The sequence below is a fragment of the Passer domesticus genome, unplaced genomic scaffold (assembly GCF_036417665.1).
Source record: "Passer domesticus isolate bPasDom1 unplaced genomic scaffold, bPasDom1.hap1 HAP1_SCAFFOLD_87, whole genome shotgun sequence".
Lineage (NCBI taxonomy): Eukaryota > Metazoa > Chordata > Aves > Passeriformes > Passeridae > Passer > Passer domesticus.
Window position 1 is genome coordinate 209,315 of NW_026990184.1, and position 25,678 is coordinate 234,992.

The 25,678-nt window shown below is 43.6% G+C and overlaps 1 long non-coding RNA gene across 6 annotated transcripts; it reads left to right on the forward strand.

Moving 5' to 3' along the window:
* LOC135293211 (uncharacterized) lies at positions 1-25,331 on the forward strand. Of its 6 annotated transcripts, none has more exons than XR_010355320.1 (6): positions 1-94; positions 3,143-3,228; positions 3,303-3,608; positions 4,197-4,281; positions 4,713-4,985; positions 24,299-25,331. It is a non-coding gene; the product is annotated as an uncharacterized LOC135293211 (long non-coding RNA). The 6 variants fall into 6 exon arrangements; XR_010355316.1 differs by having other exon boundaries at positions 3,332-3,608; positions 24,299-25,326; XR_010355319.1 differs by lacking the exon at positions 24,299-25,331 and adding an exon at positions 15,056-15,305 and having other exon boundaries at positions 3,332-3,608.
* Positions 25,332-25,678: the final 347 nt, after the last annotated feature.

Consider the following 25,678-nt stretch of genomic DNA (forward strand, 5'->3'; position numbering starts at 1 on the left):
GCCATCTTGGGAGTGGCCGGTACCTCTGCCGTGCCGTGCGGGGCGCCCGTCCCGTCCCGTCTCTTCCATAGAACTATAAATAAGCAAAACAAAGGTATAAATATGGAAATGGGAATATAAATAGATATAAAATTTATACGTGTAGGTATAAAATTTAAATAAAATAAATTTATATGACATGCATCATGTTTTCCTAGAAGATATTATATTGTTTAATATCCATTATAGGCTTATGTAAAATATAGAAATGTAGATTGTAAGTAGCAACGTCAACGACGTAGAAATAGAAATCTTCTTATATTGCAATATGTTATGTGTAATATATATTGGATCTATAAATGTAGTGCATCCATAGATTATGATACATAAATTATAAATATAAATAGAATATAAAATATGAAGCATAATATAAATATGAATATAAATTTTAAAATATTCTAAAATTGTTAAAAATAAAGGCATTTTTTGTTTTTTATTTGGTTATACGCAGCTTTTTCACTATAAAAATATAATTACTATAAATCTAGAAATCTAAATATGGAAATATACAATAAATACATATATATAAATATAAAATAGTTCATATAAGTATTAGAAATAGATATAATATATAATAGAAATTATAATGTATATAGATTATTATATTGCTATGTTTGTTATATACATCTGTAAATATTATACATCAATATAAACTGTAAATGTAAATATGAATCTAAGTATAAAAAATATAAATATAAAAATATTTAAATATTATTTTAAAATCGGTGGGGGTGTTTTTTATTTGGTTATAGGCAGGGCTTTGCCTATAAATAATAACAATAGAAATAATGATTAAAAATATAAATCTAAATATAGAACTGTATCATAAATATACAAGGATACATATAAAAGTATAGACCAGAAATAATTATGAGTCTTAGAAATTGAAAAATACATAATACAAATAACACTGTATCTATAATATGACATTATGATATATATGTATCTCTAAATAAAATATGTGAATATAAAATGCAAATGTAAATGTGAATATAATTATGAAAAATATAAATGTAAAAATATTTAACTGTAGTTTTAAAGAAAGTGGGTTTTTATTCTTATTTGCTTAGAGGCAAGGTTTTTCTTTTAAAAAACGTAAGTATTTTAGGAATATAAATCTAAATGTAGAAATGTATAACAAATATATAATAAATATATATAAATATATATAAAATATAGAATAGAAATAAATACAAGCAATAGCAAGAGATGTAATATAGAATAGAATAACGTTATACATCAGTATACATTGTATATGTATATAACTGTAAATGTGAATATGAAAGATACAAATACAAAAAATAGTTAAATATAGTTTAAAATAAATGGGGTGGTTTTTTGTTTGTTTGGTTAGGGGCAGGGGTTTAATTTTAGTTTTCGTGCGGGGTTTTTGGGGTATTTATTTTTGGGGATTTTTCCAAGGGGATCGCTCCGGTTCCTGCCGCCTCCCCTCCCTCGAGGCGAGCGGCGGCCCCGGCTGTGGCCCCGAGTGCTGCCGCCGTGCGGCCGGAGCGCGGTACTGCAGCCCCGCGCCGCTGGGTGCCGGGGGCGGGGGAGGAGCGGCTGCCGAGCGAGGGAAGGGCGAGGGGCGGGAGCGAGCGGCGAGCGGGGCGGTGTCTGCAAACAGCGGGGAGGGGTGAAGGAGGTTCGGGAGTGCGAACGGACACGGTGATTGAGATGAATGGCAGCGGCGGCGGGGCCGGGTTCGGCGGGCGGCGGAGGCGCGGTCGCAGCGCTCCGCGGGCCGGGGGCAGCGGGCGGGGGCGGGCGAGCGCCGTCGGAACAGGGCTGCACCCCGCGAGCCCCTCTCCAGGCGGTGGGAGCGACCGCGGGCCGGGAATTCCCGGCGGGGCGGCGCCGGGCAGGCGGGGCGGTAGGCGGAGCGGGGTCCTGGCTTTCCCCGCCCTTTCTGCCGCCGTCTCTGGGAGGTCGGGCGAGCCGCCCGTCCCGTCCCGCCGCGCTCCGCTGCCCGCCCCTGGCTCCGGCCGCCGGGCGCGCCGCCCGCGTCCTCGCCCCCGGAAAGGCGGCGGGAAATCGCGCCGAGAGCGCGGGGTGGGTCGGCCCCGTCCCGCCGCCTCCCCGCTCTCCCTCCGCTCTCCGCCGTCTCCGCTCTCACACAACCGCCCCCCCGCCCCGCTCCGGTCCAGGGAAATGGAGGAAAACACGAAAGCATCGGGGCAGAGCAGCCGCTGGCAGCGCCTGAGCCGGCTCCCCGCCCGCAGGGCCGAGGCTGCCCACCGCCGGGAGCTGACAGGTACGCGGGAGGGGCGGCTGCGGCACGCCTTGCCTCGCTGCGTTCTGGTGCCGTGCTGCTGCGGGAGGAAAGGGAGAGGTCCAGAGCCCTGAGCAGAGCGCTGGGAAACGGGAGGCGAGGAAGGCTTGGACTAAGGGCGGGTTGAAACTGGGCTGGCCGTTAGTGCACGGAGAGGCATTTGTCGAACACCTGGTGCATCCTAGCTCTGCCTTGTGTTTCATGTGTTTTTATTTCATCCCTATGGCATCACAAAAGGCAAGGATGGAGTAAATGGTTCCCACTCTTGCTGCATGAAGACTTTTTACAGGCTGCTCTATTTATGTTCTCTTTTTTTCACTCCAAGTTTGGCTTTGCCCATCCTTTTCCCATGTCTGCTGCATTGGGTGTCCCCAGGAGGGCTGGGTTGCTCAGCAGGAGTCTTAGGAGTTGCTATTAATTCTGGTTTTTCTGAAGGTGTATGGAAGTGTGCTATTAAAACAGTTCTTTTCTGTCCTGAAAACCTTTCCATCTATGTGTTGTAATCATGTAGCCAGATGCACTGAAGTTTTTACTTTCTAAGCCAAAGCCTGTAGCAGAGGACTGTTTACTTTGTGTCTGTGAGAAGTGGCAGTTGCGCTGGAGAGCTGCAGCTGGGAAGAAAAGATGGACAAAGTGCTTCGGTGATGGATGGGCATGGAAGGAAACACTTGCACAGAAAGGCAAGGCAGTGATGATTCCAGAGGAAAAATTAGAGGTGATTGCTTCCAATCCATGGGGGATTTCCTTTGGAATGATCGATCAGAGAGTGTATGGAAGCAGAGAGCAGCTTCTGGCTATTTCTGCTCTGTGAACTTCTCTCTGGCTTCACAGGCCTGTGCTGGAGAGTGGGAGGAAGGTCCCTGCTGGTTGCCGTGTCCTCGGTGGGCAGAGAGCTGTGACCTTGGCCGGATGGGCTGGTGAGTATTGAATCAATCCCTGCCTCCTGGTGAACAAGTTGTTTTAAGGAATCATCAGCAGGGACCTCTTTTAGCCAGCTTGATTTCCGTTTCTTTTTCACAGGTTCCTGGGTGTTTTGATCCTGACATCACCAAACCCTCAGGGTTGCTGAGTTAGGGCTCTTACCTGTATGGCCCATGAAATGTCCCAGAAGCTGATTGATGTCTTGGTGCCGTTGTTGTGTTCACTTTGGCTGTGCTTCAGGCTTCTCTCCCTGGGCTCTTGCAGTTGCTGTATCTCTTGGATGCTGTGCAGGACGGAATCAGGCACCCAAACCTCAGGTTCACCTTCTCCCTGACCCTCTACGCTGGTCGTGTGGCACAGCAGATCCTGGAGCCAGGTACTGGGACTTGCTGCGTGTGTCACTGCTGGGGTGAAGAACAGAGCCTTGGGGAGAGTTGATCTCCTCACCTGCTTTGTGCTCGTGCCCTCTTGACTGAGCTTTTTGTTCTGGGGAAGAGAAGGGGAGGGTGGGCAGCAGTCGAGTGAGCCTCAGAGCAAAGGCCTTCTGCAGTTGCTGGGCTGTTCTCCCAGCTTGGAACACTGCACACTCACTGCAGCTTCCACGTATTGTCATCCATGGTTGTGGACTGGGAACGTTGCCAGGGTGGGCAGCACAGAGCGTGGTCACACTGGGAGGTTTTCTGACACTACAACACTCCCACTCCCTCCAAGAAACTTCCCTTTCAAGGAGCATCTGACAGGTCAGATTTCAAACTGCTTTATTTAATGGGAAAATGGTTTATTCCTTCTTGTGAGCAGGATCGTTGGCTTTTCATGGGCAAAGCCACTCCAGATTTCCCAGCTAGGAAGAGAGTTAGGGAACTCTTTTAAAACATAGTTCTGGAGGTACTTAGCAGCTTGATTTGGTAATACTGTGTGGAAATAGAATATCTGTTCTGATTTTCCTCTCATCTTTCTTCCACAGCTGTTTCTGTATTCCTGACTTCTCTTCACGTCAGGCACTCGTGGCTTGGAGCACAGGAGCTGGATATGTCACTTCACCGTGTCAGGTTGGTGCAGGTTACGAATTACAGGGTGACTTGGAAACTCAGAAACAAAGAGAAGAAACTGTTACGTCTCTTAGCAAAAAAATTGGCTACATCAGGGCAATAATTCAGGGGACTAACACTTCATCTTTCAAGCTCTGCTCTGCTCTGTCCTCCTCACCATGAGCCATGAAAGCCTCCTGAGCTGTTCTCATACAGACCTACCTTGTTTGGTCAAAAAAAATCAGTATTTTATTAGTGTGTGCAAACTCAGGGGGAAGGTTTTATTCAACATCTCTCAGAGGGACATTCAAGCTCCAGTTTCTTTTTTTTTGAAAGTTTGAGACAATACTACTTATGTAATTTTTATTGCAGACATTTTTATCTTTTTGAAGAAGCAGAAAGACTGTTTGTGCATGTGTGTGCCCTTAATATCCATCCTCTCTCTAATACAGGATGGGAAAAAAGGTCTGCAGATCTTCCTACAATGGGGCGCAAGTGCAAAGAACGAGGAGGCAGAGGAAGACTGGACTTGGGAATCAGGACACTTTTCTTGGCTTTAAAAAAGCTTGAATGGCACTTCAAGACATTTATATCAGACCTGGTTTAGTTTTATTACCCTTTTTTAAATGCTGCTGTGATGTGCAACAAAAACCTGTCTTCCCTCTGCTTGGAACAGCTGAGAGATGGAACTAAACCCCAAAGGATTTTCTGCTCAGGGATTATATGTGAGTTTTATTGGGAATTCTCTGAGAAATCTGATAGATGGTTCTTGAATGTGGCCCTGAGGGTAGTTGAGCATGGCAGTCCAGATCTGCAAACAGGCAGTGCCAGAAGGAGAGCCTTTGAAATGTAAACCAGGCTGTATTTAGATGATTGAATCACGACTGTGTGCTGTGCCCAGGTCCTTTGTACAAATACTGTACAGAGAAAAACCAGAACTGCACATTGCTTGTGATATGTATGGAATTTGGGGGGGGTTAAATAAAAACGAGATGCAAATGATAGAATTGCTTGTATGTGTAAATATTCTTGTCCTAAATGAGGCATCAGGGAGGGAGGGAGGGAGGGAGAAAAATCCTCTCTTAACATGTACCAATTAATCTGTGAAACTCATCACGGCAGGACAGCAGGAAGACTGAAAGTGTGATAAGGTGTTGAGTGAAATGGAGAATCCGAGAAGTGACAAGAGCATCCGGTGCACAGGGGGACTGTGCAGTTTGCTTTTTGCTTGGATTTCAACTCCAAAGTTGTGAGGAATTTGGAATGAGATGGGACATTTCAGAGGAAGACCAAGGAGAGGAAGAAGAAGTTGTTGCAGTCCTGGCAAAATCTTTTTTTCCTAGCTAATAAAAGAAGTTAGTTTGAAAAAAAAAAAAAAAAAGTTTTTTTTCCTTCACTCGTATATTCTTTGGTGGTGGATGTATGGTGTGTTGTTTTCCTTTTTGGTATTATTAACTATGTGCAATTTGGTTTTGGAGTGAAGATAACCTTATGGATGGGGTTGGTTTGTATTTGAGGTAGAATTAATTTCAATAGGTTTCCTTAACAGACTTCTGAGATGTAGAATATTGGGATTTTGGTTGTGTTCCTTGTATGTGTAAAGATACAGATTTGGTAGGGCTAGCTGGGCTGCTGGAGTTTTGGGTGTTAATTTATTAGATGGCTTTTGCTGGATGCCATTTTTAATTTTTGAAAGTTTTTTTCATGTAGCAGTTTTAAAGTGTTTTTTTTTGGAATTCATAGTATTGTTTTATATTATTTCTGCTTGGTGTATGACAATATGGTGTACCTCTTGAATGTTACGGTTTTGGTGTTTCATAGGTTTCGATTTATTTCTGGATAAATGTTTTTTTTTTTTAGTTTTAGTTTTTGGGCTCAGGGGCATTTATGTGGTGGGTTTCTATAGGCAATTTTTAAAAATCGGTGTAGTGTTCTTTTTAAGTATTTTAATATTCAATTTTTATTATGCTTTTAATTGGCTTTTTAAAAATTCTTTTTATGGATTATTGGTTATTATTTGTGAGTTAGCATAAAGGTAGAGCTTTGGGGGCTTTTTTTAGACGTGTTTAGGGTCAGTTGTACAGTTTGGAGTTTAGTGAGTTGGTTTGGTCTGATGTATTTTTTATGCCATTTGTTTTTATTAGCAGTTATTTCATTTTAAATGTGTATTTGAGTTTTTTGGGTTTTTGAGATGTTGGTTGAGGAGGAAGTTTATGATTATAAATTATGGGGGTTTTGGTGTAATAACAATGGGATTTTAAAATTGATTTATAGTTGGGTTTATTTGAATTTTTAATGGGGTTAAGTGTGGTGGGATCCTTGTTCTCTAAGTAATAGAAACAGGTTTTGTTCTTAAACGGTGTGACGGGGCGAGCGTGTACTGCGGCCTGGTGCTGAGCAGGGCGTGGTGGTTTTGTGCTGCTGATGTGTTAGGTCAGTGAATGCATATGGTTTACTGTAGAGTTTAAAATAGAAATAGCTTCAAGTTTTAAAAGAAAAATGAAATTATGATGATAAAAATAAGTACAGAAAACAGATCAATACATAAAACTATAATATAGAGTGTACTATTGTAAAGATAATATGATATATAAAATGCTGTCTGTTGTATATCTATACAAATATATAAATGTAGATTGTAAATATAAAAATATTTAAATATAGTTTAAAATAGGGTGTTTTTTTGTTTTTATTAGGTTGTAGGCAGGGGTTTTTAATAAATAGTATAAATATAATTAATCTGAAAATATAAATCAAATCTAAACATATAGAAAATATATATCGAGAGGTATAAATATTAAATATAAATCATCTAATTTAATAGATGATATTATATTATATTTTCTAGAATATATATAAAGAAAATTATAAATGTCTATGTAAATATAATTATGAGAGAGATAATTTAAGTACTTTAAAATATGGTTAAAATAAAGGGCTGTCTTTGGTTTTTATTTTGTTGGAGGCAAGGGTTTTATTTGAAGTCATGTAAAGTATTATAGAAATATAAATCTAAATATAGAAATTCGTAATAAAGGTACAAAGAGAGATAATTAGAATTAAACCATAAATACAAGTTTAAATAGATGTAAGTAATATGAAGGTAAGTAATAGAGAATATAAATAATATTATAGAGCAATAGAAACTATAAATATAAATATGAAAAAAGATAAATATTACAATATGTAAATATAGTTTAAATAAAGGGTTTTTTGGTTTTTATTTGGTTAGAGATGGGGTTTTCATTTTAAATAATATAAATATGGATATTGTTTCATAATTATCAATATAGAAATCTATAATCAAGATATAAAAATATATATAGAAATATAAAATATAAATAATGTAATGAGAATAAATGTAGAATACAAGTAACACTGTAAGTCAGTATACATTTTAAGTGTGAATGAATATAAATTTTGAAAGTAATTAAAAAAAAAATTTAAACACAGTTTAAGAGAAAGAGGTTCTTTTTGGCTTTTCTTTGGATAGCTGCAGGGGTTTTATTTTAAATAATATGTGTTACAGAACTAAAAATATGAATCCAGAAATATAGAATCAATATATAAAGAAATGCATAAACATATATAAGTAAAGTAATATGAGTAGATCTAATATAGAATATGAATTTATCTATAAATTTATAAATATGAATGTAGAACTAAACATGATATATCCATGTACATTATGGATATAAAAGTGAATATAAATATGAAAAAATAATGCAATATATTTAAATATTGTTTAAAAGAAAGGCTTTGTGGGGTTTTTTTGCTTGTTACTGGGTTAGAGGCAGGGATTTTTTTTTCCCCCTTCCGGGTTGTTTTGGGGCATTTATTTCAGAAGAGGTTTTGGAGGGGATCCCCCCGGTTCGTTTTAGCCCCGCCCCGCCCCGCCCGCAGCCCCGCGGCGTGCGGCGGCCCCGGCTGAGGCGGGCGGCAGCGCCGCCGCCTTGTGGCCAGAGCGCGGTACTGCAGCTCCCCCCGGCTGAGGCGGGCGGCAGCGCCGCCGCCTTGTGGCCAGAGCGCGGTACTGCAGCTCCCCCCGGCTGAGGCGGGCGGCAGCGCCGCCGCCTTGTGGCCAGAGCGCGGTACTGCAGCTCCCCCCGGCTGAGGCGGGCGGCAGCGCCGCCGCCTTGTGGCCAGAGCGCGGTACTGCAGCTCCCCCCGGCTGAGGCGGGCGGCAGCGCCGCCGCCTTGTGGCCAGAGCGCGGTACTGCAGCTCCCCCCGGCTAAGGCGTGCGGCAGCGCCGCCGCCTTGTGGCCAGAGCGCGGTACTGCAGCCTCCCGACAGGCAGCCGAGGGGCGGCGGCGAAAACGCCTCTCTGTGCCGCGCTGCTGCAGCGGCCGACGGCGTGGGGGGGGCTCGGCCGGGACGCGCTCGACCTTCTCAAGATGGCGGCAAAAAAGAGCGGGAAAGTCGAGGACCTCCGTCCGTTTACTGGACTGCCTGCGTGGCACCCCGAGGCCAGAGCAGCAGCGGCGGGATTTTCTGTGGCGATTCAAGTGCTGTGGACACGGGCTGTGGGCTCAACGGCACCGAGAGCTGAGGTATTTCGGCGGGTTTCTGACAGGCATAGGCGAAAACGCCTTTCTCTGCCGGGGGCCTCTCCCGGCCGCCATCTTGGGAGTGGCGTGTCGCGTCGTGTCGCGGACCGGCTTGACCTTCTCAAGAGGGCGGCCAAAAGGGCGGGAAAAATGAGGCCCGTGGTGTGTCTATTGAGCTGCCCGCACGCCGCTCCAACGCCGGCGCGGCCCCGGAGGAATTTTCTGTGGCGATTCAAGTGCTGTGGACACGGGCTGTGCGCTTAGCGGCGCCGCGGGCGGTGGCGTTTGTGGCGGGCGCTGACAGGCTTGAGTATAGACGCCTCTCTTTGCCGAGGGCTTCTCGCGGCCGCCATCTTGAGAGTGGCGTGTCGCGTCGTGTCGCGGACCGGCTTGACCTTCTCAAGAGGGCGGCCAAAAGGGCGGGAAAATCCAGGTTAGCCGAGAATAGCCGGGTGTAGCCGAAGAGCCGGCAATAGCCGAGTTTTGCCGACAATAGCCGGGTGTAGCCGAAGAGCCGACGATAGCCGAGTTTTGCCGACAATAGCCGGGTGTAGCCGACAATAGCCGACGATAGCCGAGTTCAGCCGAAGTGCCGAAACAAGCCCAGCTTAGACCAACAGCCGAACCAAACCGCCGCTGCACGTACGTGTTTTAATCGCGTAACCAGGCGGACTCGGGAAAGCCGACAGCCGGAGTAGATTTCTCTTTGGTCTGTGTCTGTGAGGAGCGGGCTGTGTGCCGGACAGGCAGAGACGCTGTCGGAGCGTGGCGACAGCGCCAGCTGTGAGCTCTGACGATGATGAGGGCTCCGAGCAGCCCCAGCCCTGAGCTGCGAGGATGAGGAGGGGGCGGCTCCTGCCGGGAGGAGGCTGTTTTAGGGGGGAAGGGGTTGCCTGAGCTCCCTTTTGCCTGGAGCTGCTGAGCAGAGGGGTTTATGGGGGGCTCCCGGCGCTGTCTCGTGGAAGGACGCCGAGAGCTTCTCCGAGGGTCTGGGGGAACACCTGGATACGCACTTGGGTGCGTGGAGCATTGCTCAAAGGAGGTGCCGAGGAACAAAGCTCCGTGCCGGGAAGCAGCAGCCGAACAGGTGAGCTCGTGTGGATTTGTAGCGGGGACTTTTCTCCTTTCCCTTTGCAATTTCATCTTGCCAATCCCTCCCCGGTGCCCCCAGGAAAAAAAGGAAAAAAAAAAAAAAACTAAAAAAAAAAAAACAACAACAAAAAAAAGGCAGGTGCGGTTATGAGAGCAAAAGTAATTAAAAAGCAGGAGGGGGTGTTATGAGGGAAAAAAGTATTAAAAAGAAGGAAGCAACTCCTCTTCCATTACTGTCTGTGTTTGAACTGGGGAAGTTCCCTCCTCCATTTGTCGTTTTAAGGGTATTGGTTTGAAGGAAAACCTGCCTTCTCCAGTCTGTTAGGGGTATCGCAGGGGTGATAGGGAGTCCCTGGGTTCTATTTTAAATGGAAGGGGAAAAATGTTGTATGATGGGTTTGAATTGCAGTTTGCCCCCCCCCAAATTTTCATCATCCTAAGGTCTAAATTGAGGGGGCAGCGCTCTTGTCCCTCCTTTTCAAGGGTTTGAACTGAGGTCAAAATCCCCCTTTTACCACAGTTGGAGGAAAAGCCCTTTTTCTGCTACCGTCGGGGATGAAATTGCAGGGGAGAACACATTAATTCGCCCTGGCTGAAGCGGGCTGAGCAGCCCGCGCTGCCTCAGTTTCGGGGTTCGGCTGAAGGAAGCTGCAGCTCTCGCAGCCTTTGCGGGGTTGAACTGGGGCCGTGCCGCTGCCTTTGAGGGCGCTTCTTGTGCCCGCGGCCCGGCCCCGAAGGTTGCGGCGCGGGAGCGCTCCTGGCGCGGCCCGGGCAGTTGCTGCGCTGGGAGGGGAGCGCGGCCGGGCTGCCGCGGGAGTGCCGGAGCCGCGCCGGTGCGAGCCGTGCGGAGCCGAGGGGAGCCGTGCCGGGCCGGCGGGCGGCAGAGGCGGCACGGGCGCTGCGCGGGCCCCGGCCGCTGCCGGCCGCTCCGGGCGCGGGGCTCGGGCGCCGCCGGGGCCCCCTGGGCCCGGTGCCGGCCCCGCCGGGCAGGGGCAGCGGGCGGGGCTCTCCCGGCGCGGCGCGGCCCCTGCGTGCCGGAGGAGCCGCCGGAGGAGCCGCGTTCCCGCCGGGAGCCGCGGCTTTAATTATGGAAAGTTCTTTTACGTCGTGGCTTTGAGGTGGTTTGTAGGAATTTACTGTATCATTTTGTTTGCAGTTGGTGTGTCGTGAACTTCTTCGATGTTTCGGTTGTTGGCTCAGGCGTTGATGACAGGGCTGTTTTGGAATTGAGTTTTGTTGTCGCTTTTTTTTTTTTTTTTTTTTTTTTTTTTTGGTGGGGTATTATGCTTTTAAACGATATGTTTTTTACAGTTGACTATGGTTTTTATGGATCGTGAAGCTTGAAGTGGAATGTAGGTTTTAAATTCCGTTGTGGTGGCTTTTATTAGCGTATGTAGTGTTTGTTTCTAGGTAGTGTCCTGTAGTAAATTTGTGCGGCTTTAAAAGTTCATATTATTGCATTTTTGTTTATCATATTATCGGGGTTTTATGTATTTGGTTTGTTTGATTGTAGTGTATGTTTTATGGTTACGAATAGTTAGGGAGGTATTGTTTCTGGTTACATTTATCCTTTGGCTTTGTGTTTATTTCTAGGTGGTATTTTTGTTTTATTGGACGGAGGAATTTTGGGTTTATTGAGTCAGGAATAATTTTTTTGTTAATTCTAGTTTGTTTGTTGGGGTTTTTTTTGGAGTTTGACTTGTTTTGTTTTTGCTTTTTATTGGTTTTATTTTTGGGGACGTGGGTATTTATATGGTGGGTTTTTTTGGTAGTTATTTGAGTAGGTTTTTTATTGTTTTCAATTTTTATTGTATCGTTAATTTGTTTAGTTATTAAGTTAATTTTATGGAGTATTGCTGCCTCCTTGAGTTAGCGTAGAGGTAGAGATTTGCTTATTTTTTTTAATAACATGAGGGGTCTGTTGTACAATTTGGAGTTTAGTAAGTTGGTTGGGTTTCTCTTTTTTTAGTGGTTTCTGGCATTTGCTGTGTGGTTTCCTATAGGGTTGGTTTTTAATTTTGTTCCATTTTTGTGATGTGATAAGAATTGTTAGTGAAAAGAGTGTAGTGTGGTTTTTTTTCGCTAGTATTTGGTTGCATGGTGGAGTTTTTTCGGTTTGTGGGGGTTTTTTTGTTTTTTTGGGTTTTTTTAAATTTTTCCTTGTTGCTTAGAGATTAAAGTTTTGTTTTTTGGGGTTAATTTGTAACTATTTTCACGGTTTTAGTGTGGTTTAGATTTGTCATGTGGGTGCAATGTATGATGAGAGTAATATTATGTGGAATTGATGGCAGGGTCGAAGACAGTTTTGTATCGCATAGGCATTTTAATAATGGTAGTTGGGATGGTCAGAGGAATTGCACTTTAGTGTTTGTTTTTGAGGTGGTCTGGGGTTTTATTAGAGGCTAGGGGGTTTTTTTCGCTGGTGGAGCTATTCTGACTTTTTAATGATATTGGTGGGAATTTCATGCTGTTTCTTTTGTTATTTTACTTTTAGGAATTGGATCTTTGCAGTAGGCTTTTTGGTTTTGTATTTTTTCATGATCAAGTTGTTTTTGAGGAGAATCTGGATGAGTGTTTCAATTATTTTTGCTATCCTTTCTATCTGATGTTGGTTTATTGTAAATGTTTTGGAGGTGATTTTTTTAGTTTAATTTAGCTGCATTTACGGTAGATGGTAGGACTGTGTTTTTGCTTTTGGGGCAGTTGGTTATAGGTGTATTGTATGTTCTTTAAGTGAAGGTAAATGGTAGTTTGTATTTGTTAGAGGAAATGTTAGGGGAAAATGTATTGGTAATGTTAATAATGGCGTGTTATTTTGTGGTTTTGGATTTTAGTTTGTATTGGAGTTTTAATAAGTTTGATACAGTAGTGTTTAGTGGTGGAGTTATTTAAGGTATGTCAGCTTATGGTTCTTTTTAATTTGTTTTAGATCTGTGCATGGGTTAAATGGGGTTCTTGAAAGCTGAGTAGGTTTTGTTGATTACTTTTTGGTGTTTTAGTTTATGGAATATTTTTTGGATGGGAGTTCAAGTATTTTGAGTTGCTTGGTCTTGCTGGAGGTGTATTGTTGAGGAGATAATGTTTATTTGTAGGGTTGTTTTTAAAGAGGTTTTGTTGTAGCTTGTCCTAGATAGTTGAGGTTAGGTGTTTATTTGTTTGATGGTTCTTGGCATTATAGTAGCTATTCTAAGGGTTTGTGGTTTTTTGGTTGTTGAAATATTTCTTTTAGACAAAGTTCATGTTCAGAATGTATGAATTTTTGGGTCAAAATAGAACTTATGAATTTTATTTGTAGTGTGGGTTTTATAGGTTGTGTTACAGTTAAACTTTATATTTGTATTAGGTTAGTAAAACAAATAGGTTTGTTTTATATTTTATGATAAGGATAGCGTATACTGTGTACAGGTGTTCATTAAGGTATTATATTTTAGCAGGTCTGAAGTGTTAAGTTAATGAATTTATATAGTTCACCAGACAGGGATTATTTGTGTTTATTTAGTTAGAGGCAGGGCTTTTTTAGCTTTAAGGGTGATTTTAGCAAAGATATCAGAGGTTTTATTAACTGTATTGGGAATGGGGGTCTTTGTAAATAAGTGTGGTAGCTAGCTTGTGGGAAAATGGAATTGACATTTTTGGTGGCATTTTTGGGTATTGTCCTTTCAGAAATTTATGATTGTGTTCCTGATTGCAGCCGTGACCAAGGGACCAGAGCCCGGTGACTGCGGGACATTGCCAGCGAGAGAGGCGGCCTTCCTTTGCAGCGGACGTGGATTCTCGTCCCAGGATGCTCGAGAGATAAGTCGAGGGCTGTGCCACGCTGAGGGGATGGAAGCGAGGTGCTGGGAGGGCCTTTTGAGTAGCTTCTTGGGAGGCAGGGATGTGCAGGAGATGGCCCCTTAGGCCACATGGAGGAGAAGTCTCAGCGTGCTGAGGTGCTCAGGGCAGAGCGGTCCCGGTGCCTGTCACTTGTGTCACTTGTCTGTCGTGCCTTCTGTGTCTTTTGGATGTCTCGTGTCTTGTGCCTTAGTCCTTTGAGGGGCTTATGGTTTGTCCTGTTCTGTGTCACGGGTGTCTGGGTGTTTGGGCCGATGCCGCTCTGCCCTGCTGCAAAGCCTGGTGTAGGTATCATAGGAGAAGTCCTGGGGGCCTGGAAAGATGCTGGTTTTTTCTGGAAGATTTACGTGAGAGCAGAAAAGTTACAATGGCATTGCAGTTGCCTGCACAGAAAAGACCCAGGGAAGCGGAACACAGCCAGGTGGTTTTGTGTGGCACCACAACTGAGAGCATCAGTTAGGTGAGGAGGCGCGAGCAGCTCCCCGCTTTCGCAGACACAGTAGCAATGTCAAGCAGTTTCGCCCTTTTCCAGACCACTGGCACGTGCTTGGGGACAATAAGCTGTATTTTTTACAGCCAGGTCTTCTGAGCCGCACTCCTCCTGCTCTGGGGTGGCCGCTGCTCACTGATCACGGTGAAAACAACCTTGTGTCCCGGCACCCTGCAAAATTCCCAGCTTAGATGCCACTGAAGCGCAGCTTTGGCTTTCAGGCATCTCCCTTGCAACCTGTGCCTTGTGTCGTCTCTGCAGGGAATTAGTTATTAATTAATTGCTGCCAATTTTTTTTTAATTTCCAAAGAATATCAGGTGACTTTTACATCCTCTGCAGAGATCTATCTGCCTGGGAGGAGAAGCAGAGCCAACCACTGAAAAGTGGCACGTGAGCTCTGGTGAGGACTGCTGCTCCGCCTGCCTTGGTGTGGGAACTGCTGAGCTGCCGTTCCTGTGGTGGGAGTGTTTCTCCTCTCGTGCAGGCAAGGCAGAGACCTCCCAGGTAAGGAGCAGGTAAGGTTTAAGTGACGAGATGTCCCAAGGAAGAAGTGACATGACAAAAGGAAATGGCCTCGAGTTGCACCAGGGAAGGCTTAGATTGGATTGTAGGAAACACTTCCTGACTGAAAGGGTGGCGAGGCATTGGAGCAGGCTGCCCAGGGAAGTCCCCGTCCCTGGAGACATGGAAAGGATGTGTAGACGTGGTGTTTAGGGACCTGATTTGGGGGTGGGGGGGGCTTGGCAGTGCTGGGGCAACGAGGGAGGCAGGGAGGGAGAAAAATCCTCTCTTAACATGTACCAATTAATCTGTGAAACTCATCACGGCAGGACAGCACGAAGACTGAAAGTGTGGCAAGATGTGGAGTGAAATGGAGAATCCGAGAAGTGACAAGAGCATCCGGTGCACAGGGGGACTGTGCAGTTTGCTTTTTGCTTGGATTTCAACTCCAAAGTTGTGAGGAATTTGGAATGAGATGGGACATTTCAGAAGAAGACCAAGGAGAGGAAGAAGAACTTGTTGCAGTCCTGGCAAAATCTTTTTTTCCTAGCTAATAAAAGAAGTTAGTGTGGAAAAAAAAAAAGTGGTTTTTTTTTCCTTCACTCGTATATTCTTTGGTGGTGGATGTATGGTGTGTTGTTTTCCTTTTCGGTATTATTAACTATGTGCAATTTGGTTTTGGAGTGAAGATAACCTTATGGATGGGGTTGATTTGTATTTGAGGTAGAATTAATTTCAGTAGGTTTTCTTAACAGACTTCTGAGATGTAGAATATTGGGATTTTGGTTGTGTTCCTTGTATGTGTAAAGATACAGATTTGGTAGGGCTAGCTGGGCTGCTGGAGTTTTGGGTGGTAATTTATTAGATGGCTTTTGCTGGATGCCATTTTTAATTTTTGAAAATTTTTTTTTCATGTAGCAGTTTTAAAGTGGTTTTTAAGAATTCATAGTATTGTTTTATATTGTTTCTGCTTGGTGTATGATAAGGGATATGGTGTACCTCTTGAATGTTATGCTTTTGGTGTTCATAAGTTTCGATTTATTTCTGGATAAATTTTTTTTTTTTTTTTTTTTTACTTTTTGGGCTCAGGCGCATTTATGTGGTGGGTTTCTATAGGCAATTTTTAAAAATCTGTGTAGTGATCTTTTAAAGTATTTTAATATTCAATTTTTATTATGCTTTTAATTGGCTTTTTAGAAATTCTTTTTATGGATTATTGGTTATTATTTGTGAGTTAGCATAAAGGTAGAGCTTTGGGGGCTTTTTTAAGACGTGTTTAGGGTCAGTTGTACAGTTTGGAGTTTAGTGAGTTGGTCTGATGTATTTTTTATGCCATTTGTTTTTATTAGCAGTTATTTCATTTTAAATGTGTATTTGAGTTTTTTGGGTTTTTGAGATGTTGGTTGAGGAGGAAGTTTACGCTTATAAATGATGGGGGTTTTGGGGTAATAGCAATGGGATTTTAAAATTGATTTATAGTTGGGTTTATTTGAATTTTGAATGGGGTTAAGTGTGGTGGGATCCTTGTTCTGTTAGTAATAGAAACAGGTTTTGTTTTTAAACGGTGTGACGGGGCGAGCGTGTACTGCGGCCTGGTGCTGAGCAGGGCGTGGTGGTTTTGTGCTGCTGATGTGTTAGGTCAGTGAATGCATATGGTTTACTGTAGAGTTTAAAATAGAAATAGCTTCAAATTTTAAAAGAAAAATGAAATTATAATGATAAAAATAAATACAGAAAAGAGATCAATGCATAAAACTATAATATATAGTGTACTATTGTAAACATGATAATATGATATATAAAATGCTGTCTCTTGTATGTCTATACAAATATATAAATATAGATTGTAAATATAAAAATATTTAAATATAGTTTAAAATAGGGTGTTTTTTTGTTTTTATTAGGTTGTAGGCAGGGGTTTTTAATAAATAGTATAAATATAATTAATCTGAAAATATAAATCAAATCTAAGCATATAGAATATATATAACAATAGGTATAAATATTAAATATAAGTAATCTAATTTAATAGATGATATAAAATAATATTATATTATATTTTCTAGAGTATATATAAAGAAAATTATAAATGTCTATGTAAATATAATTATGAAATATATAATTTAAATATTTTAAAATATGGTTAAAATAAAGGGCTGTCTTTGGTTTTTATTTTGTTAGAGGCAAGGGTTTTATTTGAAATCATGTAAAGTATTATAGAAATATAAATCTAAATATAGAAATTCGTAATAAAGGTATAAAGACAGATAATTAGAATTAAACCATAAATACAAATTTAAATATATGTAAGTAATATGAAGGTAAGTAATATAGAATATAAATAATATTATAGAGCAATAGAAACTATAAATATAAATGTGAATATAAATATGAAAAAAGATAAATACTAAAATATGTAAATACAGTTTAAATAAAGGGGTTTTTGGTTTTTATTTGGTTAGAGACGGGGTTTTCATTTTAAATAATATAAATATGGATATTGTTTCATAATCATCAATACAGAAATCTATAATCAAGATATAAAAATATATATAGAAATATAAAATATAAATAAATAAAGTAATGAGAATAGATGTAATGTAGAATACAAGTAACACTGTAAGTCAGTATACATTTTAAGTGTAAATGAATATAAATTTTGAAAGTAATTTAAAAAAAAAAATTAAACACAGTTTAAGAGAAAGAGGTTCTTTTTGGCTTTTCTTTGGATAGCTGCAGGGGTTTTATTTTAAATAATGTGTGTTACAGAACTAAAAATATGAATCCAGAAATATAGAATCAGTATATAAAGAAATGCATAAACATATATAAGTAAAGTAATATGAGTAGATGTAATATAGAATATTAATTTATCTATAAATTTATAAATAGAAATGTAGAACTAAACATGATATATCCATGTACATTATGAATATAAAAGTGAATATAAATATGAAAAAATAATGCAATATATTTAAATATTGTTTAAAAGAAAGGCTTTGTGGGGTTTTTGGTTTTTACTGGGTTAGAGGCAGGGATTTTTTTTTTCTCCCTTCCGGGTTGTTTTGGGGCATTTATTTCAGAAGAGGTTTTGGAGGGGATCCCCCGTGTTCGTTTTAGCCCCGCCCCGCCCCGCCCGCAGCCCCGCGGCGTGCGGCGCCCCCGGCTGAGGCGGGCGGCAGCGCCGCCGCCTTGTGGCCAGAGCGCGGTACTGCAGCTCCCCCCGGCTGAGGCGGGCGGCAGCGCCGCCGCCTTGTGGCCAGAGCGCGGTACTGCAGCTCCCCCCGGCTGAGGCGGGCGGCAGCGCCGCCGCCTTGTGGCCAGAGCGCGGTACTGCAGCCTCCCGACAGGCAGCCGAGGGGCGGCGGCGAAAACGCCTCTCTGTGCCGCGCTGCTGCAGCGGCCGACGGCGTGGGGGGGGCTCGGCCGGGACGCGCTCGACCTTCTCAAGATGGCGGCAAAAAAGAGCGGGAAAGTCGAGGACCTCCGTCCGTTTACGGGACTGCCTGCGTGGCACCCCGAGGCCAGAGCAGCAGCGGCGGGATTTTCTGTGGCGATTCAAGTGCTGTGGACACGGGCTGTGGGCTCAACGGCACCGAGAGCTGAGGTATTTCGGCGAGTTTCTGACAGGCATAGGCGAAAACGGCTTTCTCTGCCGGGGGCCTGTCGCGGCCGCCATCTTGGGAGTGGCGTGTCGCGTCGTGTCGCGGACCGGCTTGACCTTCTCAAGAGGGCGGCCAAAAGGGCGGGAAAAATGAGGCCCATGGTGTGTCTATTGAGCTGCCCGCACGCCGCTCCGACGCCGGCGCGGCCCCGGAGGAATTTTCTGTGGCGATTCATGTGCTGTGGACACGGGCTGTGCGCTCAGCGTCGCCGCGGGCGGTGGTGTTTGAGGCGGGCGCTGACAGGCCTGAGTATAGACGCCTCTCTTTGCCGAGGGCTTCTCGCGGCCGCCATCTTGAGAGTGGCGTGTCGCGTCGTGTCGCGGACCGGCTTGACCTTCTCAAGAGGGCGGCCAAAAGGGCGGGAAAATCCAGGTTAGCCGAGAATAGCCGAGTGTAGCCGAAGAGCCGACGATAGCCGAGTTTTGCCGACAATAGCCGGGTGTAGCCGAAGAGCCGACGATAGCCGAGTTTTGCCGACAATAGCCGGGTGTAGCCGAAGAGCCGACGATAGCCGAGTTCAGCCGAAGTGCCGAAACAAGCCCAGCTTAGACCAACAGCCGAACCAAACCGCCGCTGCACGTACGTGTTTTAATCGCGTAACCAGGCGGACTCGGGAAAGCCGACAGCCGGAGTAGATTTCTCTTTGGTCTGTGTCTGTCAGGAGCGGGCTGTGTGCTGGACAGGCAGAGACGCTGTCGGAGCGTGGCGCCAGCGCCAGCTGTGAGCTCTGAGGATGATGAGGGCTCCGAGCAGCCCCAGCCCTGAGCTGCGAGGATGAGGAGGGGGCGGCTCCTGCCGGGAGGAGGCTGTTTTAAGGGGGAAGGGGTTACCTGAGCTCCCTTTTGCCTGGAGCTGCTGAGCAGAGGGGTTTATGGGGGGCTCCCGGCGCTGTCTCGTGGAAGGACGCCGAGAGCTTCTCCGAGGGTCTGGGGGAACACCTGGATACGCACTTGGATGCGTGGAGCATCGCTCAAAGGAGGTGCCGAGGAACAAAGCTCCGTGCCGGGAAGCAGCAGCCGAACGGGTGAGCTCGTGTGGATTTGTAGCGGGGACTTTTCTCCTTTCCCTTTCCAATTTCATCTTGCCAATCCCTCCCCGGTGCCCTCTGGAAAAAAAAAAAAATTCTTGTCGTATTATGGGTGATTTGTGGGTAGGCCCCCCATTTTCATCATCCTAAGGTCTAAATTGAGGGGGCAGCGCTGTTGTCCCTCCTTTTCAAGGGTTTGAACCGAGGTCAAAATCCCCCTTTTACCACAGTTGGAGGAAAAGCCCTTTTTCTGCTACCGTCGGGGATGAAATTGAAGGGGAGAACACATTAATTCGCCCTGGCTGAAGCGGGGTGAGCAGCCCGCGCTGCCTCAGTTTCGGGGCTCGGCTGAAGGAAGCTGCAGCTCTCGCAGCCTTTGCGGGGTTGAACTGGGGCCGTGCCGCTGCCTTTGAGGGCGCTTCTTGCGCCCGCGGCCCGGCCCCGAAGGTTGCGGCGCGGGAGCGCTCCTGGCGCGGCCCGGGCAGTTGCTGCGCTGGGAGGGGAGCGCGGCCGGGCTGCCGCGGGAGTGCCGGAGCCGCGCCGGTGCGAGCCGTGCGGAGCCGAGGGGAGCCGTGCCGGGCCGGCGGGCGGCAGAGGCGGCACGGGCGCTGCGCGGGCCCCGGCCGCTGCCGGCCGCTCCGGGCGCGGGGCTCGGGCGCCGCCGGGGCCCCCTGGGCCCGGTGCCGGCCCCGCCGGGCAGGGGCAGCGGGCGGGGCTCTCCCGGCGCGGCGCGGCCCCTGCGTGCCGGAGGAGCCGCCGGAGGAGCCGCGTTCCCGCCGGGAGCCGCGGCTTTAATTATGGAAAGTTCTTTTACGTCGTGGCTTTGAGGTGGTTTGTAGGAATTTACTGTATCATTTTGTTTGCAGTTGGTGTATCGTGAACTTCTTCGATGTTTTGGTTGTTGGCTCAGGCGTTGATGACAAGGCTGTTTTGGAATTGAGTTTTGTTGTCGCTTTTTTTTTTTTTTTTTTTTGGTGGGGTATTATGCTTTTAAACGATATGTTTTTTATAGTTGACTATGGTTTTTATGGATCGTGAAGCTTGAAGTAGAAGGTAGGTTTTAAATTCCGTTGTGGTGGCTTTTATTAGCGTATGTAGTGTTTGTTTCTAGGTAGTGTCCTGTAGTAAATTTGTGCGGCTTTAAAAGTTCATATTATTGCATTTTTGTTTATCATATTATCGGGGTTTTATGTATTTGGTTTGTTTGACTGTAGTGTATGTTTTGTGGTTACGAATAGTTAGGGAGGTATTGTTTCTGGTTACATTTATCCTTTGGCTTTGTGTTTATTTCTAGGTGGTATTTTTGTTTTATTGGACGGAGGAATTTTGGGTTTATTGAGTCAGGAATAATTTTTTTGTTAATTCTAGTTTGTTTGTTGGGGTTTTTTTTGGAGTTTGACTTGTTTTGTTTTTGCTTTTTATTGGTTTTATTTTTGGGGACGTGGGTATTTATATGGTGGGTTTTTTTGGTAGTTATTTGAGTTGGTTTTTTATTGTTTTCAATTTTTATTGTTAATTTGTATCGTTATTTTATGTTAATTTGGTATCGTTAATTTGTTTAGTTATTAAGTTAATTTTATAGAGTATTGCTGCCTCCTTGAGTTAGCGTAGAGGTAGAGATTTGCTTATTTTTTTTAATAACATGAGGGGTCTGTTGCACAATTTGGAGTTTAGTAAGTTGGTTGGGTTTCTCTTTTTTTAGTGGTTTCTGGCATTTGCTGTGTGGTTTCCTATAGGGTTGGTTTTTAATTTTGTTCCATTTTTGTGATGTGATAAGAATTGTTAGTGAAAAGAGTGTAGTGTGGTTTTTTTTCGCTAGTATTTGGTTGCATGGTGGAGTTTTTTCGGTTTGTGGGGTTTTTTTTGTTTTTTTGGGTTTTTTTAAATTTTTCCTTGTTGCTTAGAGATTAAAGTTTTGTTTTTTGGGGTTAATTTGTAACTATTTTCACGGTTTTAGTGTGGTTTAGATTTGTCATGTGGGTGCAATGTATGATGAGAGTAATATTATGTGGAATTGATGGCAGGGTCGAAGACAGTTTTGTATCGCATATGCATTTTAATAATGGTAGTTGGGATGGTCAGAGGAATTGCATTTTAGTGTTTGTTTTTGAGGTGGTCTGGGGTTTTATTAGAGGCTAGGGGGTTTTTTTCGCTGGTGGAGCTATTCTGACTTTTTAATGATATTGGTGGGAATTTCATGCTGTTTCTTTTGTTATTTTACTTTTAGGAATTGGATCTTTGCAGTAGGCTTTTTGGTTTTGTATTTTTTCATGATCAAGTTGTTTTTGAGGAGAATCTGGATGAGTGTTTCAATTATTTTTGCTATACTTTTTATCTGATGTTGGTTTATTGTAAATGTTTTGGAGGTGATTTTTTTAGTTTAATTTAGCTGCATTTACGGTAGATGGTAGGACTGTGTTTTTGCTTTTGGGGCAGTTGGTTATAGGTGTATTGTATGTTCTTTAAGTGAAGGTAAATGGTAGTTTGTATTTGTTAGAGGAAATGTTAGGGAAAAATGTATTGGTAATGTTAATAATGGCGTGTTATTTTGTGGTTTTGGATTTTAGTTTGTATTGGAGTTTTAATAAGTTTGATACAGTAGTGTTTAGTGGTGGAGTTATTTAAGGTATGTCAGCTTATGGTTCTTTTTAATTTGTTTTAGATCTGTGCATGGGTTAAATGGGGTTCTTGAAAGCTGAGTAGGTTTTGTTGATTACTTTTTGGTGTTTTAGTTTATGGAATATTTTTTGGATGGGAGTTCAAGTATTTTGAGTTGCTTGGTCTTGCTGGAGGTGTATTGTTGAGGAGATAATGGTTATTTGTAGGGTTGTTTTTAAAGAGGTTTTGTTGTAGCTTGTCCTAGATAGTTGAGGTTAGGTGTTTATTTGTTTGATGGTTCTTGGCATTATAGTAGCTATTCTAAGGGTTTGTGGTTTTTTGGTTGTTGAAATATTTCTTTTAGACAAAGTTCATGTTCAGAATGTATGAATTTTTGGGTCAAAATAGAACTTATGAATTTTATTTGTAGTGTGGGTTTTATAGGTTGTGTTACAGTTAAACTTTATATTTGTATTAGGTTAGTAAAACAAATAGGTTTGTTTTATATTTTATGATAAGGATAGCGTATACTGTGTACAGGTGTTCATTAAGGTATTATATTTTAGCAGGTCTGAAGTGTTAAGTTAATGAATTTATATAGTTCACCAGACAGGGATTATTTGTGTTTATTTAGTTAGAGGCAGGGCTTTTTTAGCTTTAAGGGTGATTTTAGCAAAGATATCAGAGGTTTTATTAACTGTATTGGGAATGGGGGTCTTTGTAAATAAGTGTGGTAGCTAGCTTGTGGGAAAATGGAATTGACATTTTTGGTGGCATTTTTGGGTATTGTCCTTTCAGAAATTTATGATTGTGTTCCTGATTGCAGCCGTGACCAAGGGACCAGAGCCCGGTGACAGCGGGACATTGCCAGCGAGAGAGGCGGCCTTCCTTTGCAGCGGACGTGGATTCTCATCCCAGGATGCTCGAGCGATAAGTCGAGGGCTGTGCCACGCTGAGGGGATGGAAGCGAGGTGCTGGGAGGGCCTTTTGAGTAGCTTCTTGGGAGGCAGGGATGTGCAGGAGATGGCCCCTTAGGCCACATGGAGGAGAAGTCTCAGCGTGCTGAGGTGCTCAGGGCAGAGCGGTCCTGGTGCCTGTCACTTGTGTCACTTGTCTGTCGTGCCTTCTGTGTCTTTTGGATGTCTCGTGTCTTGTGCCTTAGTCCTTTGAGGGGCTTATGGTTTGTCCTGTTCTGTGTCACGGGTGTCTGGGTGTTTGGGCCGATGCCGCTCTGCCCTGCTGCAAAGCCTGGTGTAGGTATCATAGGAGAAGTCCTGGGGGCCTGGAAAGATGCTGGTTTTTTCTGGAAGATTTACGTGAGAGCAGAAAAGTTACAATGGCATTGCAGTTCCCTGCACAGAAAAGACCCAGGGAAGCGGAACACAGCCAGGTGGTTTTGTGTGGCACCACAACTGAGAGCATCAGTTAGGTGAGGAGGCGCGAGCAGCTCCCCGCTTTCGCAGACACAGTAGCAATGTCAAGCAGTTTCGCCCTTTTCCAGACCGCTGGCACGTGCTTGGGGACAATAAGCTGTATTTTTTACAGCCAGGTCTTCTGAGCCGCACTCCTCCTGCTCTGTGGTGGCCGCTGCTCACTGATCACGGTGAAAACAACCTTGTGTCCCGGCACCCTGCAAAATTCCCAGCTTAGATGCCACTGAAGCGCAGCTTTGGCTTTCAGGCATCTCCCTTGCAACCTGTGCCTTGTGTGGTCTCTGCAGGGAATTAGTTATTAATTAATTGCTTCCAATTTTTTTTTAATTTCCAAAGAATATCAGGTGACTTTTACATCCTCTGCAGAGATCTATCTGCCTGGGAGGAGAAGCAGAGGCAACCACTGAAAAGTGGCACGTGAGCTCTGGTGAGGACTGCTGCTCCGCCTGCCTTGGTGTGGGAACTGCTGAGCTGCCGTTCCTGTGGTGGGAGTGTTTCTCCTCTCATGCAGGCAAGGCAGAGACCTCCCAGGTAAGGAGCAGGTAAGGTTTAAGTGACGAGATGTCCCAAGGAAGACGTGACATGACAAAAGGAAATGGCCTCGAGTTGCACCAGGGAAGGCTTAGATTGGATTGTAGGAAACACTTCCTGACTGAAAGGGTGGTGAGGCATTGGAGCAGGCTGCCCAGGGAAGTCCCCGTCCCTGGAGACATGGAAAGGATGTGTAGACGTGGTGTTTAGGGACCTGATTTGGGGGTGGGGGGGGCTTGGCAGTGCTGGGGCAACGAGGGAGGGAGAAAAATCCTCTCTTATCATGTACCAATTAATCTGTGAAACTCATCACGGCAGGACAGCAGGAAGACTGAAAGTGTGATAAGATGTGGAGTGAAATGGAGAATCCGAGAAGTGACAAGAGCATCCGGTGCACAGGGGGACTGTGCAGTTTGCTTTTTGCTTGGATTTCAACTCCAAAGTTGTGAGGAATTTGGAATGAGATGGGACATTTCAGAAGAAGACCAAGGAGAGGAAAAAGAAGTTGTTGCAGTCCTGGCAAAATCTTTTTTTCCTAGCTAATAAAAGAAGTTAGTTTGAAAAAAAAAAAAAGTGTTTTTTTTTCCTTCACTCGTATATTCTTTGGTGGTGGATGTATGGTGTGTTGTTTTCCTTTTTGTATTATTAACTATGTGCAATTTGGTTTTGGAGTGAAGATAACCTTATGGATGGGGTTGGTTTGTATTTGAGGTAGAATTAATTTCAATTGGTTTCCTTAACAGACTTCTGAGATGTAGAATATTGGGATTTTGGTTGTGTTCCTTGTATGTGTAAAGATACAGATTTGGTAGGGCTAGCTGGGCTGCTGGAGTTTTTTGGGTGTTAATTTATGAGATGGCTTTTGCTGGATGCCATTTTTAATTTTTGAAAGTTTTTTTCATGTAGCAGTTTTAAAGTGGTTTTTTGGAATTCATAGTATTGTTTTATATTGTTTCTGCTTGGTGTATGACAATATGGTGTACCTCTTGAATGTTACGGTTTTGGTGTTATGCTTTTGATTAGCTTTTTAAAAATTCTTTTTATGGATTATTGGTTATTATTTGTGAGTTAGCATAAAGGTAGAGCTTTGGGGGCTTTTTTTAGACGTGTTTAGGGTCAGTTGTACAGTTTGGAGTTTAGTGAGTTGGTCTGATGTATTTTTTATGCCATTTGTTTTTATTAGCAGTTATTTCATTTTAAATGTGTATTTGAGTTTTTTGGGTTTTTGAGATGTTGGTTGAGGAGGAAGTTTACGCTTCTAAATGATGGGGGTTTTGGGGTAATAGCAATGGGATTTTAAAATTGATTGATAGTTGGGTTTATTTGAATTTTGAATGGGGTTAAGTGTGGTGGGATCCTTGTTCTCTAAGTAATAGAAACAGGTTTTGTTTTTAAACGGTGTGACGGGGCGAGCGTGTACTGCGGCCTGGTGCTGAGCAGGGTGTGGTGGTTTTGTGCTGCTGATGTGTTAGGTCAGTGAATGCATATGGTTTACTGTAGAGTTTAAAATAGAAATAGCTTCAAATTTTAAAAGAAAAATGAAATTATGATGATAAAAATAAATACAGAAAACAGATCAATACATAAAACTATAATATATAGTGTACTATTGTAAAGATAATATGATATATAAAATGCTGTCTGTTCTATATCTATACAAATATATAAATATAGATTGTAAATATAAAAATATTTAAA